We start from the raw sequence: 18669 nt of genomic DNA on the forward strand, positions 1-18669 counted from the left end.
CCCGACCCCCCGACCCCGAAATAGCACCCCGACCCCGACACGGCACCCCGACACCGACAGGACACCCCGACCACCGACACCTCCCGAAAAGGTGTTCTTTGGCCTTCCAGAGGCCGACGGGGTCATATATTTGTGAATTATTAGTTAGGTCATATATTTTTCGATTTTGTTATGAAAAACATCATATATAATTGTGTTGATCGTGTAGTTTGAAATCTGCAGTTGTTTCATCGCTGCGAGGTTTGGTGTTCGACGACCTCGCCGTGCGTTTGACGAGCTCTGCCCCTTCGTTCGTGGGTGAGCACAAATGACAAGTCCTCCTCCCCCATTAATTATTTGATCTATTCCGATGAAACTTGATAGCTAGCTATATATGTGTCTTGAATCATCAGTATGCGTAACCAATATGTGTCTCCCGTTCGAAAGTGTAATAGTTATAAATATGCATGCATTTGCATATTTATAACCTTGATTCTTTCGAACTGTCCAACGCTATCCATGGACAGCCCGAGTATGTGTAGATTGGGTTCGTTTTCCCATATGCTTTGCTCCGGATCCGACGCATATATTTCGTCAGTGCCTCCCCTGTTGTTCTCCGGGTACACATCCTCTCTGTTTATTGCAGAGACGTGTATCAGGAGAACAGCGGGGAGGTGCTGCCGAAATTTTGCGTCGGATCCGGAGCATAGCATGGGAAAATGAACCCAATCTACACATACATGGGTGGGATTAGGACCTATCATTACCTATTAGAGTGTAGGTTGCATGGACGTAATAAAATTGACAAAGTAGATCAACTGATGAATATATACATGGTGAATTACATATATAATTGTTGTGTGTCCAGTAGCTCTGAAAGTCAAGATGAGTGACCGTGCTTGGATGTATACCGGTCACTGGTCAGAACAAATGGAGCGCTGAATGGTTCACAAAAACTAAGGGGTTTGTGCAAGCCGCATTTGCAAATGGCCAAAAGAAAACCTGGTGCCCCTGTTTCCGGTGCGGCAATTGGGAAAAGAAGACAGAGGCTGAATGGGCAAACACCTGCAGAAGAGTGGTTTTACGCCCGATTATACAGTGTGGACATTTCATGGCGAGTCTGCCCAACGTGACCGAGCTGAGGTGGATCGTCGTCGCACCGACGAGCATGGTACCGGGATGGAAAACATGGTGCAAGGCTATGATGATGCTCGGGATTCGGACGAGGAGATGGAGGAATCTGCAAAGGCCTTCAATGAAATGTTGGACTCTTCGAAATGTCCGCTCCACGAGCACACTGAGCTTTGTCAGTTGGATGCCATCTCACAAGTAATGGCTTTGAAGGCTCAGTTCAACTTGGGCAGATAATGCTATGACGCAATTATGATAGTATTTGGACGCTTTCTACCCAAAGGCCATGTAATGCCTGCAAACCTGTACCAGTCGGACAAAATCCTCCGTGCACTGAAGATGCCCTATGAGAAGATACATGCCTGTGAGAAAGGATGTGCCTTATTTAGGCTTGACTATGCGGACTTGAACTATTATCCCATTTGCAAGTCTTCCAGGTATATTGTGGTAGATAACGGTATGGGTGAGAAGACACAGACCAAAATCCCCGTTAGTGTTCTTCGGTATATGCCAATCGTACCAAGACTTCAACGTCTTTTCATGGTCGAAGAGACGGCCAGACAGATGACATGGCACAAAACAGGCAAAAGAACCGAACTAGATGCAGATGGGAATCTGATGATGGTACACACATCGGATGGTGTTGCGTGGAAAAAGTTTGATGAATTACATGCTGACAAAGCGGCAGATCCGAGGCATCCTCGAGTCGGCATCAGCACGGATGGATTCAGTGTGTTTGGTATGACGGCAGCCCAATACAGTTGTTGGCCCGTATTTGTCTTTCCACTCAATCTCCCCCCCGGACAGATTATGCAAAGAAAGAACATTTTCCTGACGTTGATAATTCCAGGACCCAACTATCCGGGCAAAAATATGAATGTGTACATGCAGCCGCTTAAGGACGAATTGCAAGAAGCCTGGGATAATGGGTTCAAGACATACGACGCCTTTAGCAAACGGAACTTCATAATGCGTGTCTGGTACATGTACTCGACGCATGACTTGCCGGCGTATGCGCTATTCGTTGGCTGGTGTGTGCATGGAAGGTTCTCGTGCCCCACATGCAAGGGAGCTCTTGAGTTTCGTTGGCTTCACGCAGGTCGCAAGTTTTCTTGCTTCGACATGCATAGACAGTTCCTGGATCCTCGCCATAAGTTCAGGAAAGACAAGAAGAACTTCATCAGGGGTAGAGTTGTCAAAAACTCTGCACCACCTGCATTGACAGGCCAACAGACCCTGGATCAGTTAAACACTCTCGAGCCAGATCCACAACGTCCAGGGTACTTCAAGGGGTATAATACTAAGCACGCGTGGACTCACAAAACATGCTTATGGGATCTGCCTTACTTCAAAGACCTCCTTTGCCCACACAACATCGACGTGATGCACACTGAGAAGAATATCGCCGAGGCACTTTTTGGTACATTGTTCGGCATAGATGGGAAGTCAAAGGATAATACTAAGGCTAGAGTCGATCTAGAGGCGCTATGTGATAGGCCGTTACAAAACATGAAAGAACCGAAAGGAAAGCAGAACTGGACGAAGCCAAAGGCATGGTTCAATCTTGGAAGGCCAACTATGAGGGAAATTCTCTTGTGGGTGCAACAGCAGTTGATGTTCCCCGATGGGTATGCAGCGAATCTAAAGAGGGGAGCGAATCTTGATAAACTGAAGATATTTGGTCTCAAGAGTCATGATTGGCACATATGGATTGAGCGGGTAATGCCGGTGATGTTGCGTGGCTTCATCCCTGAGGATGAATGGCTAGTACTGGCAGAACTCAGCTATTTCTTCCGTGTTCTTTGTGCGAAAGAACTATCGCCTGGCGTGCTAGAAGAAATGGAAGAGTTGGCGCCGGAGTTGATCTGCAAGTTAGAGAAGATCTTTCCACCGGGCTTCTTTAATCCAATGTAGCATTTGATTTTGCATCTCCCGACCGAGGCAAGATTGGGGGGGCCCATGCAAAATCGTTGGTGCTACCCAACTGAGAGGATGCAGAAGACGCTTCGAGAAAAATGTAAAAATAAACGTAGAATTGAAGCATCGATGGCTGAGGCATTCATCACAGAGGAGGCGGCAAACTTCGTAACAGCGCACTACGAAGCCAAAAATCGTCATTTGCGTAATCCGAAGCCTCGGTACAATGCTGACGAGCCTAAAAAGGGTGGATCCAACCTCAGCCTATTCAAAGGGAATCTCGCACCAGCTAGTGTTTCACATCCAGTATCTTTGGATAACGAAGAATGGCGGACCATTTCGTTGTATATCTTCAACAACCTGATAGAAGTGCGGCCGTACATCGAGTAAGTTCTCGGTACATTGTTTCGCAACTTCTATTTCCTTTGAACTACTCTTATTCCTGGATATGTCATACAGTCGATACGTCACATTTTCTCGTATGGAGCAGAGATCCAAAAGGATTTCGTCGAAGAGTATGAGCTTCTTGCAAAGCAAGGAGGTGGCTATCCCGGTTTCATCTCTTGGTTCAAACAAACGGTAATTTCTATTAGATAATTTCATTTCATTCGCTAATTTGTGCATAATGCAACAATCCTTTCATATTAAACTTGTAGTTTAATGCAGAGTCTATGGACGCCGAATTGAGACAAGTCGCTAATGGTTTTGACTATAAGGTCCGTTCATTTGACAAGTACGACATCAACGGGTATCGCTTTCGTACCTATGGCAAAGAGCTATCTATGGCCGACCGAAAGTCAACAAATTGTTGTGTATCTGCTATCGGCGAAGGAGGTACCGAGTATTATGGGAGAGTTGAAGCAATTTATGAACTTCTGTTCTATGGTGAAAACCCACCGAATGTCGTAGTCTTCAAATGTTATTGGTTTCAGCCGAAGGAGACTAGAAGGACTCATGAACATGTAGGGCTAGTTGAAATCAACCAAAGCACTCATTTAGATGTTCCTAATGTCTATATTATGGCTCAACAGGCGACCCAAGTATTCTATCTCCCGTGGGCCTGCCAAACTAATCCAAATCTGAAAGGTTGGGATGTCGTTTATGAAGTGTCGCCACGTGCTAGACTTTCTCCCCAAAGGAAGAGGATTATGAACCTCACATTATCCCAGACACATATGAAGGAGAATTCTTCCAAGAGGCACGTCTTTCCAAAAAGCGTTTCAAGAACCGCTATACTTCACCCCAAAACATTGAAGTAGACAGCGACAATGAATCTGACATCACCCCAGAGGAGGAACAAGAAGAGCCGGAACAAGAAGAGGTTACTGCTGCGGATGACCTGTCAATGCTTGACCGATTACGTCAAGGTGGCCTTGCACATGTTGATCCCAATGAACCCTATGAGCCCGTCATTGATTATAGTGATGATGATGATTATGCATTTATTGATGATACTGATCGAGATTATTAGTAGTGTCAGGTATTACATTTTTTTACATTGTACTTGATGATGATACACTTAAGTGATACACATATTATTATTCATGTCGGTCTTTTTTTATGTTGTACTAATTTCGTTTACTATTTGTCATGGCAGGTGATCACGGTGGGACCACGGTGAGTTTTATTTGAATGGACATTACTTGCTAGTCTTAACATTTGAGTGTCATCATGCTAACAAGACATTGGAAATGATCTATGGTGCAGCGTAACTCCAGACAAGCATCGCACGATCCTTCTCCAGCTACCGACACGAGCCACCCCGCTCCTACACCTCCTGGATCTTGGTAAGTTTATCTAGTGTTTTGCTTAACACATGCATAAAGACCTAGACTTAGCTTTATTTCCTCCAATGCTTACCATAATGACCTAGACTTAGCTTCTTCTCCTCCAAAATGACTTAATAAGCTTACTGACCTCCAAAACCATCCATTTTACCTAAGTTAGCTCTAAAACGATATGTACTTAGCTTACTTATGTCAAAAATTGCATAATTAGCTTAGTTAGCTCATAGACGATCCATTTTACCTAAGTTAGCTCTAAAATGACCCATTTTACCTAGGTTAGCTTATAAATGATCCAGTTCATCCAAGTTAGCTCAAAAATGACCCATTTTACCTAGATTAGCTCCTAAATAATCCATTTTACCTACGTTAGCTTTAAAATGACCCATTTCACCTAGGTTAACTCCAAAATGACCCACTTACCTAGGTTATCTCATAAACGATCCATTTCAACTAATTTAGCTCATAAACGATCCATTTCACCAAGTTAGCTAAAAAAGATCCATTTCACCTAAATTAGCTCTTAAATGATCCATTTCACCTAAGTTAGCTCAAAAAGATCCATTTCAACTAAATTAGCTCATAAATGATCCATTTCACCTAAGTTAGCTCAAAAACAATCCATTTCAACTAAGTTAGCTCATAAATGATCCATTTCACCTAAGTTAGCTAAAAAACGATCCATTTCACCTTAGTTACCTCAAAAACGATCCATTTGACCTTAGTTACCTCATAAACGACCCATTTCAACTAAGTTAGCTCATAAATGATCCATTTCACCTTAGCTAGCTCATAAACGACCCATTTCAACTTAGTGAGCTCATATATGATCCATTTCACGTAAGTTAGCTCATAAATGATATACTCTTCTTGTTCTAGTCTTCTTCTTGTTCTACTCTTCTTGTTCTAGTCTTCTTCTTGTTCTACTCTTCTTCTTGTTCAACTCTTCTTGTTCTAACTTTCTTATTTTTCATTTTGCATATTTCATTCACTTGACGAAAGCTTGCATAGATGGAGTGCTCCTTATCCCTTTCTCTGTTTCTTTTGTATCGTTGAACTATGCATGTATCGTTGGATGAAACTGTTGTAATATATATGGTTGGATGCCTCTATGTTGAACTTGTTATGTATGATGGAACTATGCATGTAATATATATGGTTGGATGATGAAGTTATGTGTTGGATATCTTATATGTTTGCTCTGTAATGGCCTTTTGAAATATATCTATATATGTCATATATATTTGTGATGAAAATTGTTGGATTTAATAAAAAATAGATAAAAGAGCCAATATGCAGGCTCTTTGCCGTCTGCCACCGACGGCAACGGGCTCTTTGCCGTCCGCCACGGACGGCAAAGAAGACACGTGGCATCTAGTTGTGCTTCCTGGGAGCTGACCCATTTGGTCAGTTTGCCTACAGTGGCAGACGGCAAAGACTTTGCCATCAGTGGCGGACAGCAAAGAACCTGCCATGTAGTGACGTGTAGATGACATCATACGGCGGACGGCAAAGACACTAGAAATTTTGCCGTCAGCGGCGGACGGCAAAGGCCTGCCGTTAGCCACTTAACGGACTGACAGCGCAATTATTGCCGTCCGCTCTCTTTGCCGTCCGCCGCAGACGGCAAAGGGCCTTTGCCGTCAGCCGCCAGGAAGCAGACGGCAAAGTAGCTGTTTACCGTAGCCTACTTTGCCGGAGCCTTTTGCCGTCCACGGTTGACGGCAAAGGCCTTTGCCGTCCGCCGTTCATGCCTTTGCCATCCGCCGTAGCAGACGGCAAAGTAGCTGATTCCTGTAGTGTTACATTCTCCTGAGACACATTTACTGGACGATGACTGGGAACGCCTTGTTCTGTACTGGTCCCGAACCAAGATTGTGGTAAGGTCTATGAGCTCATTTTCTATTTTTAAGTACTATATTCTTGCGTCTTACTGTACTCTGTTCATGTAGAACAAGTGCCTAAACCTGAAGAACAACTGTTCTAATTTAAGATTCCATTGCTATCATAGTTTAAAAAAGCGCTAGGCGTTAATTGTGCGTTTTGCCACCGCCTTGCGCTTTACTGACCAAAGTGCATGCTTATGCGCAGTTATGCACAGATTAAGCGTAGTTATGCGCAATGCATTTTGCCAACGCCTAGAGCCTAGTCGCGCTTAAGCGCTCCTTAGGCGCACCTTTTTTAACTATGATTGCTATCGTGCATACTGCTTTGCTCTTGTATCACTGTATTTACTCATACAAACTTATTTTTAAATTGAAGGATCCAATCAAAACTCCAATGGCACAACAGGTATGTTCACGCATGTTTCTTTAACGGGTTTGCTTTTATCAATAGCTCTGTTGATTTCAATTTTAATTGTGTATACAGTTGACTTCTCATATCATGCACATTCCTAGCATCACAACAGACCCAATAGTGTTGTTGTACATGTAGACCCGTGGTACCCATCTGAAATCTTGTTGTGCCGTGTAGTTTCCCACGCTTTGTATTCTTTCGCTGCTGCTTTGTGTTGAACTGATATGATTTGAACCGTGTCTCTATTTTGATTTGGCAAGACAATGCAGTGACCATAGAACATAGATATATGTTTGTTTGATGCTTTTATTATGTACTAGTACTTGGCAATAGAAGACTTGGTAGTTTAATCCTGTTCACCTTACTAATGAACTAGTTCACTGAAATGAGTTTCATATACTAGTACATGCTAAACTTGTTATGTGTCTGCTTGTTTATTCCTTTAGAATGCTGACAGAATATTGGGGAAGAGTGCCTTATTAAGCAATGGTAAAGGAAGTAATGCAGATAAGGTTCAAGATAGTGACACATCCTTGTTGGTCTCCAACAAAGCTGATAAAACAGTGAAGGAAGACTATCTCGAAGACAGTGAGACAACCCCAAAGTCCTGTCTTGCTCGAGTTACTTGCCACTACCGCTTGCACAAGCTATTCAAACTCATTGTCTGAATCAGTTCGGTTTCTTGAGTCATAACTACAAGCTGAAAGACATCGATCAGCTGTGCTGCGACAAGAAGCGGAAGGACTGCGGAAGTCCCTGGAGCATTCAGATGCATACTTTCTGGTGCAACATCAAGCGTTGGAGGATTTTAGCGCCAAATAGGACAAAGCTAATAAGCTTGCTAAGCTTATTGCCAGCATGGTGGATACCCAAGATAAGGTTTCTTGAGCTCTTCTGAAGTTGTTTCAGTTATGCCCTTGTTTTGCTGCCACGTTTATTTGCACTGGTGGTCAATTTTGACGGCCAGTGTATGTAATATGCTGCTTTGTTCCCTATATTTGCACTGGTGGCGAACTTTGATGCCTAGTGGATGTAATATGTGTAATAGCGGTAATAGGCTAGCGTTAATTGCTTGCTTATTTATTTCCTTATTGTCTTGTTTAGTTGTTTGCTTCTAGTCACTGCAGTTCTTTTTCTGTGTTTTTCTAGTGGCCACAATAACCTATTTTTGGAAACTAGGCCAAAATAATCATGGCAACACACGGACTGTTGTAACCATGGGCCTCCTGCGGGCCATATGATCCACAACCCTTCTACGGGCCGTAGGATCCATTGGCCTTCTATACGGGCCATAGGATCCATGGGCCTTCTACGGACCGTACGATCCATGGGCCTTCTACAGGCCGTACGATCCATGGGCCTTTTACGGGCCGTAGGATCCATGGGCCTTCTATGGGGTGTATCATCATTTCGCCAATCATGGGCCGTACTATTCGTGGACCATAACGGGCCGTTAATAGGCCGTATTTGATAACTCTATGAAAACAGCCCAACGGGTTTTTTTGACATGAAAATGGCCCAACGTATTAACGGGCCACAAACGGGCCGACTGTAACCACGGGCTGAATTTGGCCCACAAGCAGAAAATGACAGTAATGGGCCGTAAGTAACCGAGTGCTGGAAATGAACCCAAGAATAAATGGGCCCTAAGAAGGCCGAAAGAGAACCTGGGTTGGAAATGGCCCAATGGAATAATGGGCCGTTAATGGGTATGAAGTGATACACTGTTCATTACAGGCCAGTTCATGGGTCGTTAATGGGCCAAGAGTTACAAAGGGCCTCATATGGGCCGAAAGACGTCATGGGCCATACATGGGCCGGAAGTTAAAATGGGCTGGAATCATATTGGATGTCCCAGATGATGGTATTGGGCCTAATTCAGAGAGGTCATGACGGGCCCTAGGTTAGCGGGCTGTAAATGGGCTATATGCGAACAGACCGTTAACAGGCTTTCCGTGGGCCAGCCCGCCACCTTTTCACAGGAATGGGCCTCTCTAGGGTCGTGCCATGTGTCGATGTATCATAGGCGCCTTGGTTCCAATGATTGGATGACATCTGTCCCAACGGTGAGCCGACACGTGTTTCCTCCAGCCAATGATGATTTTGCATGTGGAAAATCCCCATTGGTGTGGGCTGTTAACGGGTTATCAGATCCAAAAGCAGACCTGATAGCTTAACGGCGTTTCGTTATGGTGGATGCCATGTGTCGGTCACCCTTGACGAAAGCACTTATGTGACGCGCGATTTATCGTCATGGAAGTGGACACTTTCGTGATGATAATTTTGGTAATTTCATGGAACACTTCTACGACAGAACAGGTATGACTATCTTGATTCTGTCATAAAATCGTCATGGATGTACATGCATGACAAAAAACGTGACCTAGTGTGACAAACACGTATCATCACGGAAGTGTATTTTTTTGTGGTGAAACTTAAGGGACCAGCACGGCACTGGCTGAACAGTTTACCAGAAAATTCTATTGGTAGCTGGGAGGACCTGGAAGATGCATTCAAAGACAACTTCCAAGGTACCCATGTTCGGCCCCCAGATGTCGATGACCTTAGCCACATAATCAAGCAACCCGGGGAATCAGCCCGATAGCTTTGGACAAGGTTCCTAATAAAAAAGAACCAGATTGTGGATTGTTCGGACGTAGAGGCCCTCACAGCCTTCAAACATAGTGTCCGAGATGAGTGGCTCGCCCGACACCTCGGCCAAGAAAAGCCGAAGTCCATGGCAGCCCTCACCGCACTTATGACCCGTTTTTGCGCGGGAGAAGACAGTTGGCTCGCCCATATAAGCAATAGCACTAGCGACCCTGGTACCTCCGAAACCAGGGACGGCATTGGCAAGCCACGACGCGACAAGCATAAGCGTTGAAACAACAATGAGGGAACGCAAGACATGGCGGTTAATGCCGGATTCAGCGGCTCCAAACTCGGTCAACAAAAAAAGTCATTCGAGGCAAACAGAGATGGCACATCCAATCTAGACAGAATACTTGATCGGCCTTGCCAGATTCATGGTAACCCCGATAAACCCGCCAATCACACCAACAGAAATTGTTGGGTCTTCAAACAAGTCAGCAACCTTAACGCCGAACACAAGGGAAAGGGGTCGCCAAGCGACAATGATGACCAAGAGCCTCGTCAGCCGAACACAGGGGGACAGAAGCAATTTCCCCCTGAGGTAAAAATAGTGAATATGATATATGTCACACATATCCCTAGGAGGGAGTGCAAACACGCACTACGGGAGGTCTATGCCATGTAGCCGGTCGCCCCCAAATTTAACCCATGGTCGGCTTGTCCGATCACCTTCGATCGAAAGGGCCACCCAACCAGTATCTGTCACGGAGGTTCGACAGCCATGGTCCTCGATCCAATCATTGGTGGATTCCATCTTACGCGAGTCCTCATGGATGGCGGCAGCAGTCTCAATTTACTTTATCAAGACACTGTCCGCAAAATGGGCATTGATCCGTCAAGAATTAAGCCCACTAGAACTACCTTCAAAGGAGTCATACCTGGCAAAGAGGCCCGCTGTACGGGCTCAATCACGCTGGAAGTGGTCTTCCGCTCGTCGGACAACTTCCAAAGTGAAGACTTGATCTTCAACATCGTCCCCTTCCGCAACGGCTATCACGCACTTCTCGGACGAACCGCTTTTTCCTGCTTCAATGTAGTCCCACATTACACCTATTTGAAGCTCAAGATGCCCGGTCCACGTGGAGTCATTACAATCAATGGAAACATGGAGCACTCCCTCCGTACTGAGGAGCACATAGTGACCATTGCGGCCGAAGTACAAAGCGGCCCTATCAAGCCGCACAACCCCTTGGCTATTATGCCATCGGACTTCTCCACGCTGGATTAGCAGCCTAGCCTCCGTCGACTGCCATGTACATCAGCGGAATTCGTACCGTGCATGCACAATTATGCACTCAAAATACCTTGGGCATCGGCGGAGGCAATATACGGACATGCCTATACAAAGGTTCGACATTACGCAGCCTTGCCCTTTCTTTAATCATTTTTTCCTTTTTTACCATAGGTGAATCAAAATCTAATCATTCTTCGGACCCACTAGGACTCTTTCCGAGCCCGGTTCTGTATACATGGCCAAAGACCATTCTTTCAAAGTAATCTTTCTTATTTAGGCGAAAAGGGGCACAGACGTGCGGCAGGAAGACTACAACTTCGCTTAGGAACCTGTATAGAGCTTTTCCCTTAGCCCTAGACCCCTGGCATGTAAAATGGCCTTGGTGATTATGGTACCTTCTGTAAGATTACCTTTTGACGTACCAATTAGATTCTAGTAAACCAAAATTATTATTTGGTAACATTTTTTATTCCACCTATTAAGTGGTCCCACATACACACCTCGGCACAAAATTGCCAGGGGCTCTATAAGGCAACATATGTGTTGCCAAACAAAAGTCCGAACAGCTTTACAGCACAATTCGGCGTCCCGAGCTCGGCATTATATGCATCGGCTCGGAATCATGTCTTTGGTCAATAGTTGGGTTGCCTGACTCCTTTGCTTGCTACCTTATGTTCCGTCTGATCGGCTAGGGTAGTAAAGGGAGAACTACTACGATTGTGTTTCTGGTTCGTCTGGTTAAGCACCTCAGTAGAGAAAGCCGAAAACTAACTGTCATGATGCGGTGAGAGCTGGTCAGCCACTCAGCGATTCAGTACAATCCTTAGCGATTTTTCCATATTACACGAAGGACCGTTTCCTGGTCACATATGTAACGCATCCGCATCAGGGTAGCCGCGTACATACTAGGGGCTACCTAACATACCCATTGTCAAACTCCTATAGCTAAGTGAGAGCAATAAAACCGAATAGTCTGATTGCCTGGTTCGCCGCACTAACACCTCCTTCAAGGACCAAGACATTGGGTTAAGTGTAGTTATGTGCAATTCCGAACACCCCAGTAGCATCTACACGGGGGCTGAAGCCGACGACTGGGAACTCTCAGATAAAATAAAACGGCCGCACAGGAGGACAAAAACTTTTCATCAAGGAATGAATATATTACAAAACACTTCATTTATAATACAAATCCCCGGACAGTTCGGACTCTTTTGTTAGAACACTATGTCCTTAGAGAACTAGCCCTCTATAAGGCGAGCACCTTTTAGCACGTCCTCAAAATAGCGCTTCGGTGTGTGGTGGGCCTTGCTTTCGGGAGGACCCTCCACCGCCACCTTTTTGGCATTCATTTTCACCTAGTGCATCTTAAGACGGGCGAAAGCCATACGCGCTCCTTCTATACAGGACCACCTCTTGACGGCGTCAATCCGGGGAAGCGCATCGATAAGGCGCTGCACAAGGCCGAAGTAGCTAGCTGGAATAGCCTCAGTGGGCCATAACCGGACTATGACGCCCTTCATGACTGCGCTGGACATCTTATGCAGCTCCGCCCATTGGGCCATCTGGTCATTTAGCAGAAGTGGGCGCTCCTGCCCCACAAACTGTAACCAGAAGAGCTTCTCCGTCGCGTACCCCTCCTGGGCCTGGAAGAAGTCGGCAGCATCCGCATCGCTCTTCGGTAGATCCGCATACACATATGGAGAACTCCACAGTCGATTAAGCAAGGCATACTTTGGGTCCCCAAATTTAGCCTGTAAAAGAAAAGGCTTACCAGTCGCTATCTGACCAGCTTGACGGATTTCCTCGTGCGCTGCGCGGGATTCGGACCGTGCTTCTGAAGCATCTTGAAGGGCCTTGGCGAGTTTGATCCCCTTCGTCTTATTTTCTATTTCCAAGGACTCGCACTTGGCGGCGGTATCCTTGAGTTTTTTTATCCATCTCGGACACCTGTTCCTCAAAACGGCGCCGAGCGGCCTGTTCGGCCGTCAAGTCCGCAGCCGCCTTATCGGCGGCTGCCTTGCTTACCCTGGCTTGCTCCTTGGCTTGAGCAAGCTCTCTTATGAGGGTTTCCACTGCGGTGGCACCATCTGTACAAACACGCACATTACAGCTCTTGAATTTCCACACAAAACACGGACATAAAAAGGCATACAGTAAGATGTATCTCCTACCTTGCGCCTGGTCAAGCCGCGTGTTAACAAGGACTAGGTCCTCCTCGGCTCGCTCTAGTTTCCGCTTGAGTTCGGTAACTTCTGCAGATTGGGCAGTCGCCGCTAACAGCGAAGCCTGTTTTAATCCAAATAAAACAGTGTGTTACCACCTGATACTTGATTATTGATCCTTTGCTCGCTTTTCTTTCAAAAACCGAACAGAGTCTCAGGGGCTACTATCTGTGTACAGGCATGCAGTTCACAAAAATGACCAAAAACTTTACATTGCGTACCTCGAAGCCTGCTAACAGGCTAGAGAAGGCTTCGTTCAGCCCGCTCTCAGTGGACTGAATCCTCTTAGACACCACACCCATCAGGATGCGGTGCTCATCTAGGACTAATGCATTTTAAAGAGCGCCCGTCGTGGTATTCGGCACCTCCAGATTAGCAGAGGTCGCCGCTCCCTTTTCTCCTATAGGGGGTCGTTCACTAGACTTCGGAGGCGTATTGGTCTCCGGAGCAGTACACAGCTAGGGGTCGGATCGACTGCGGCCCCCATTACCAGTCTTCATGAGGGCCGTACCTCCCAGTCTTCTGGCATTCGTGGTATCACCTTCTGGCGCCGTTAAATCACCCCCCCGTGTCACTTCAAGGGTCGGGGAGGGCTTATGCGATGACACCTCGGCTAGTCCACCTTCGGCGGCGGGGAGGCTAATGGAGGCGACTCGCTGTCCATCATCTCCGACGGTAGGTCCCCTGAGGATGAGGATAGTTGGGGAAGACTGCGTGCCGGACTAGAAAACATAGAACCTAGAGTTATCATCATAGTTCATAAAGAATTGGACAATATGTGAGACATTCTTAGCTGCTTACGAGTCGGCTTTGGGGATAGTCCAGCGACGATGCGTCGGGATGGCCTCAGTGTCTGACTCTGAGTCATCGGGGAGAGTAATTTTGTCCCTCTTGGACGCTTTGACTTCCAGGTCATCGGAGGCTGCCCTCTTTTGGCCCTTGTGGGGAGGATCTTCTTCTTCCTCCTCCTCCAAATCATCGTCACCAGCTTCGTGAGAGGACTGGGCATCAGCGTCTCCGGACACTACGTTCGAAGTGTCATCCTCTCTTTTCTTCTTCTTGTCCTTCTTTGCTGGCGCCTGGTATGGCGCCGGGACCAGCATCCTCATTAGAAGGGCATTGGCTGCGTCTTTGGGGACCGGAGTCAGACACTGGATCTGTTCCGCCTTCTTGATCCAGACCTATTTGGGGAGGGATTACTTAGCACCTCGGGTTAACAAAACATATTGGTGTTCGGAGTTCTTAGAATTTACCTCAGAGGACGGATGATTGCAGTCGAGGCCAGTGTAGTCTGAGGACCTTGGACACGATTTCTGCTTCTTAAAAAGCAGTTTCCAGATCCCCTTATGTGTTGTGCCGTAGAACCATTTTAGGGTCCGCAGTCCTTCCGGATTGAACTCCCACATCTTGAGGGGCCGCCTCTGGCAGGGAAGTGCTCGGCGGATCAACATCACTTGGATTACGTCGACAAGGGTAATGTCCTTCATTATCATGCTCTTAACGCATTTCTGCAGCCGCAACACTTCAGGGACCGACCCCCAGTCCGGACCCTTGTCAGTCCAGGATGTAAGCCTTAGCGGGGGTCCAGATCTGAAGGCTGGTGTAGCTTCCCACTTGGAGCCGCGGGGTTCTGTAATATAGAACCATTCCTGTTACCATATTTTGACAGTGTCCACAAAGACTCCCTTTGGCCAATTAACTTTGGGGAGCTTGCTCACCATGGCGCCACCACAGTCCGCGTGTTGCCCATTGACCACCTTCGGTTTCACATTAAAGATCTTGAGCCATAAGCTGAAGTGTGGAGGGACATGGAGGAAGGCTTCACACACGACGATAAACGTCGAGATATGAAGGAACGAATTTGGGCCAGATCGTGAAAATCCAACCCGTAGTAGAACATGAGACCCCTTACAAAGGGGTGGAGGGCGAATCTGAGTCCACGGAGGAAGTGGGGGATAAACACCACCCTCTCACCGGGCCTCGGAGTGGGGATGACCTGCGTCAGATCGGGAAGCCTGTGCTCGATTTCCGCGGTCAAATACCGCGCTTCCCGCGACTCCTTGATGTTCTCATCTATGACGGAGGAGGGAACCCACTTGCCTTGAGAGCTTGACATGGTTGGAGGAGTTGTCGGGAAGGGAAGAGCTTGGAGTTTGGGCACTGGAGCTCGGGGACGAAAAGGCAAAAAGAATGAGGCGTGGGGTGGAATAGCTGGGTTCTATCCACTTATATGGACTGCAAATATCAAGCGTCCCCTCCCTCGAGCCTTAAAACTCGCTTGTTCCCAAGGGGTCATGCGAACCGCACGGTTAGGTTACCAAAACTCATATTGATGAGAATCCCCTAATAAGGGGGCTCGATCTCTACTTTGACAAGACGTGTCGCCGGAAGTTGTGTCTCGAAGCGCGAAATGGGAGGCCGAAAAAAGGTTCAAAGTGATAAAACGGCTCGATGTAGCGTCTCGTCCGTGAAATCATTAGAAGACAGAACATATCTGCATTTTACCTTTATATTTGAGGATTGTGACTATTGTACAGAGTCAGATATAGTGCTGGTGGTCAACTACTTTGAAGTGTTCGGCGGGGGAACCCGCCTTGCAATGCCAAAGACAATCTGCACGCCGGACACATCGTCATTGAAGACTGGTTCAGGGGCTACTGAGGGAGTTCTAGATTACGGGGTCCTCGGGCGTTCGGGCTATGCAACATGGGCCGGACTAATGGGTCGTGAAGATACAAGATAGAAAACTTTTCCCCGTGTCTAGATGGGACTCTCCTTTGTGTGGAAGGCAAGCTTGGCGTGCGGATATGAATATTCCTTTCTCTATAAACCAACTCTGTCCAACCCTAGCCCCCTCCGGTGTCTATATAAACCGGAGGATTTAGTCCATAGAGGTAGTCATAATCATATGTATAGACATCTAGGGTTTAGCCATCACGATCTCGTGGTAGATCAACTCTTGTAACCCCTATACTCATCAAAGTCTATCAAGCAGGACGTAGGGTATTACCTCCATCAAGAGGGCCCGAACCTGGGTTAACATCGTGTCCCCTGTCCCCCGTTATCAACGATCCTTAGACGCACAGTTCGGGACCCCGTACCCGAGATATGCCGGTTTTGACACCGACACCCACTACCTATTGATGATAGTTTTCCTAATGAGCAGTTAGCTACAATAAATGTTTCTCATAGTACTCCTTGGTATGCTGACTACGCTAATTACATTGTTGCTAAATATCTACCACCTAGCTTTACATACCAGCAAAAGAAAAAAATCTTCTATGATTTAAGAAATTACTTTTGGGATGACCCACATCTTTATAAAGAAGGAGTAGATGGTATTATTAGACGTTGTGTGCCTGAGCATGAACATGGACAAATCCTATGGAAATGTCACTACGAGGCTTATGGAGGGCATCATGCTGGAGATAGAACTGCTCACAGGGTATTGCAATTTGGATTTTATTGGCCTACTCTCTTCAAGGACGCCCGTAAGTTTGTCTTTTCTTGTGATGAATGTCAAAGAATATGTAATATCGGTAAGCATCAATAAATGCCTATGAATTATTCACTTGTTGTTGAACCATTTGATGTTTGGGGATTCGATTACATGGGACCTTTTCCTTCCTCTAACGGGTATACACATATTTTGGTTGCTATTGATTATGTTACTAAATGGGTATAAGCCACTCCAACCAGTAGTGTTGATCACAACACCTCTATCAAAATGCTTAAGGAAGTTATTTTCCCAAGTTTTGGAGTCCCTAGATATTTAATGACTGATGGTGGTTCACACTTTATTCATGGTGCTTTTCGTAAGATTCTTGTTAAGTATGATGTTAACCATAGAATTGCATCACCCTATCATCCTCAGTATAGTGGTCAAGTTGAACTTAGCAATAGAGAAATAAAATTAATTTTGCAAAAGACTATTAATAGGTCCAGGAAGAATTGGTCTAAGAAATTAGATGATTCAATTTGGGCTTATAGAATAGCATATAAAAATCCTATGGGTATATCTCCTTATAAAATGGTTTAAGGAAAAAGCTTGTCATTTGCCTCTTGAGTTAGAACATAAAGCATATTGGGCAGTTAAAGAACTCAGCTATGATTTCAAACTTGTTGGTGAAAAGAGGTTATTTGATATAAGTTCTTTAGATCAATGGAGAACCCAAGCTTATGAGAATGCTAAGTTATTCAAAGAAAAAGTTAAAAGATGGCATGAAAAAAGAATTCAAAAGCGTGAGTTTAAAGCTGGAGAATATGTTCTTTTGTACAACTCTTGTTTTAGATTTTTTTGCAGGAAAGCTCCTCTCAAAATGGGTAGGCCCATACATCATCGAGGAGGTTTACCGGTCTGGAGCCATCAAAATAAATAACTCCGAAGGTACTAACCCGAAGATTGTCAATGGGCAACGAATAAAGCATTATATCTCAGCTACGCCTATCAATGTTGAAAGTAATATTATCCAAACTTTGACACTGGAAGAACACATAAAAGAGTCCTTCCGGAACACTCCAGAATCGTGAAAATAAAGAGGTACTTGATAGGGTAAATAAACAGACTCCAAAAAATCCGCAAAAATATTTTTTATCAGTTTGGAATATTTTAAAATTTTGGAAATAAAGAAACTTCCAGGAAGCATCCCCTGGTGGGCACAAGACACCAGGGCGCACCAGGCTTGCCTGGCGCGCCCAGGTGGGTTGTGTCCACCCGGGACATCTTCTGGACTCCGTTTTTCTTCTGTATGCTTGTCCTCCAAGAAAAAAAATCTATATATACTTCCCGAACCTTTTAACCACCGTATTGCAAAGAAATCCTTTGTCCTCTTTTTCCCTTGCTATTTTCTGTCAGATCCCATCTACCATGGCCTCTTCAAGCTCCTCCAAGGACAAGTTCTTGAAGAACGCCATCAACCCTTATCTACGGGAGGTGGTGCAGTACCCTCAAACCATCCAGATGCAGGAGGGGGTGCTGTACATCCGCGATGAGCAAGGTCCCAAGGCACGGGAACTGTGGAGGCCAGACTTGAAGCCATGGAACAGGAAGTCTTCCGGTGCAAGGGGATGGTGGAGCGTGGGCTCAATGCTAATCACCTCATGATCGCGGGCCTTTCCCGTGATCTCAAGGTGGATGGCAAGACCATGAACGACATCGTCTTCACCCTCAACGAGCAAATCAACTTTCTCCAAAGCCAGATCTATGACCTCCAAAACCAAGTCTTTGAATATGAGGCAAGGTTCAATGGTATGTGTTTGGCTGCTAGTTGCAGGACCCGTGAGACTCACTCCTCCTCTTATGATTGTGGACCACTGCCATGGAAGTCCGACGACAAGATCTCTTCATCACCACCATAATCTTCTTCACCACCAAAGGAGAATTGAGTATCGGGTATGGGCACTCCACTTGGCTTCTGCCAAGCTTGGGGGAGGAGCCCCAGTATCGTATCAT

This window comes from Triticum dicoccoides, chromosome 7A, assembly GCF_002162155.2.
Source record: "Triticum dicoccoides isolate Atlit2015 ecotype Zavitan chromosome 7A, WEW_v2.0, whole genome shotgun sequence".
Lineage (NCBI taxonomy): Eukaryota > Viridiplantae > Streptophyta > Magnoliopsida > Poales > Poaceae > Triticum > Triticum dicoccoides.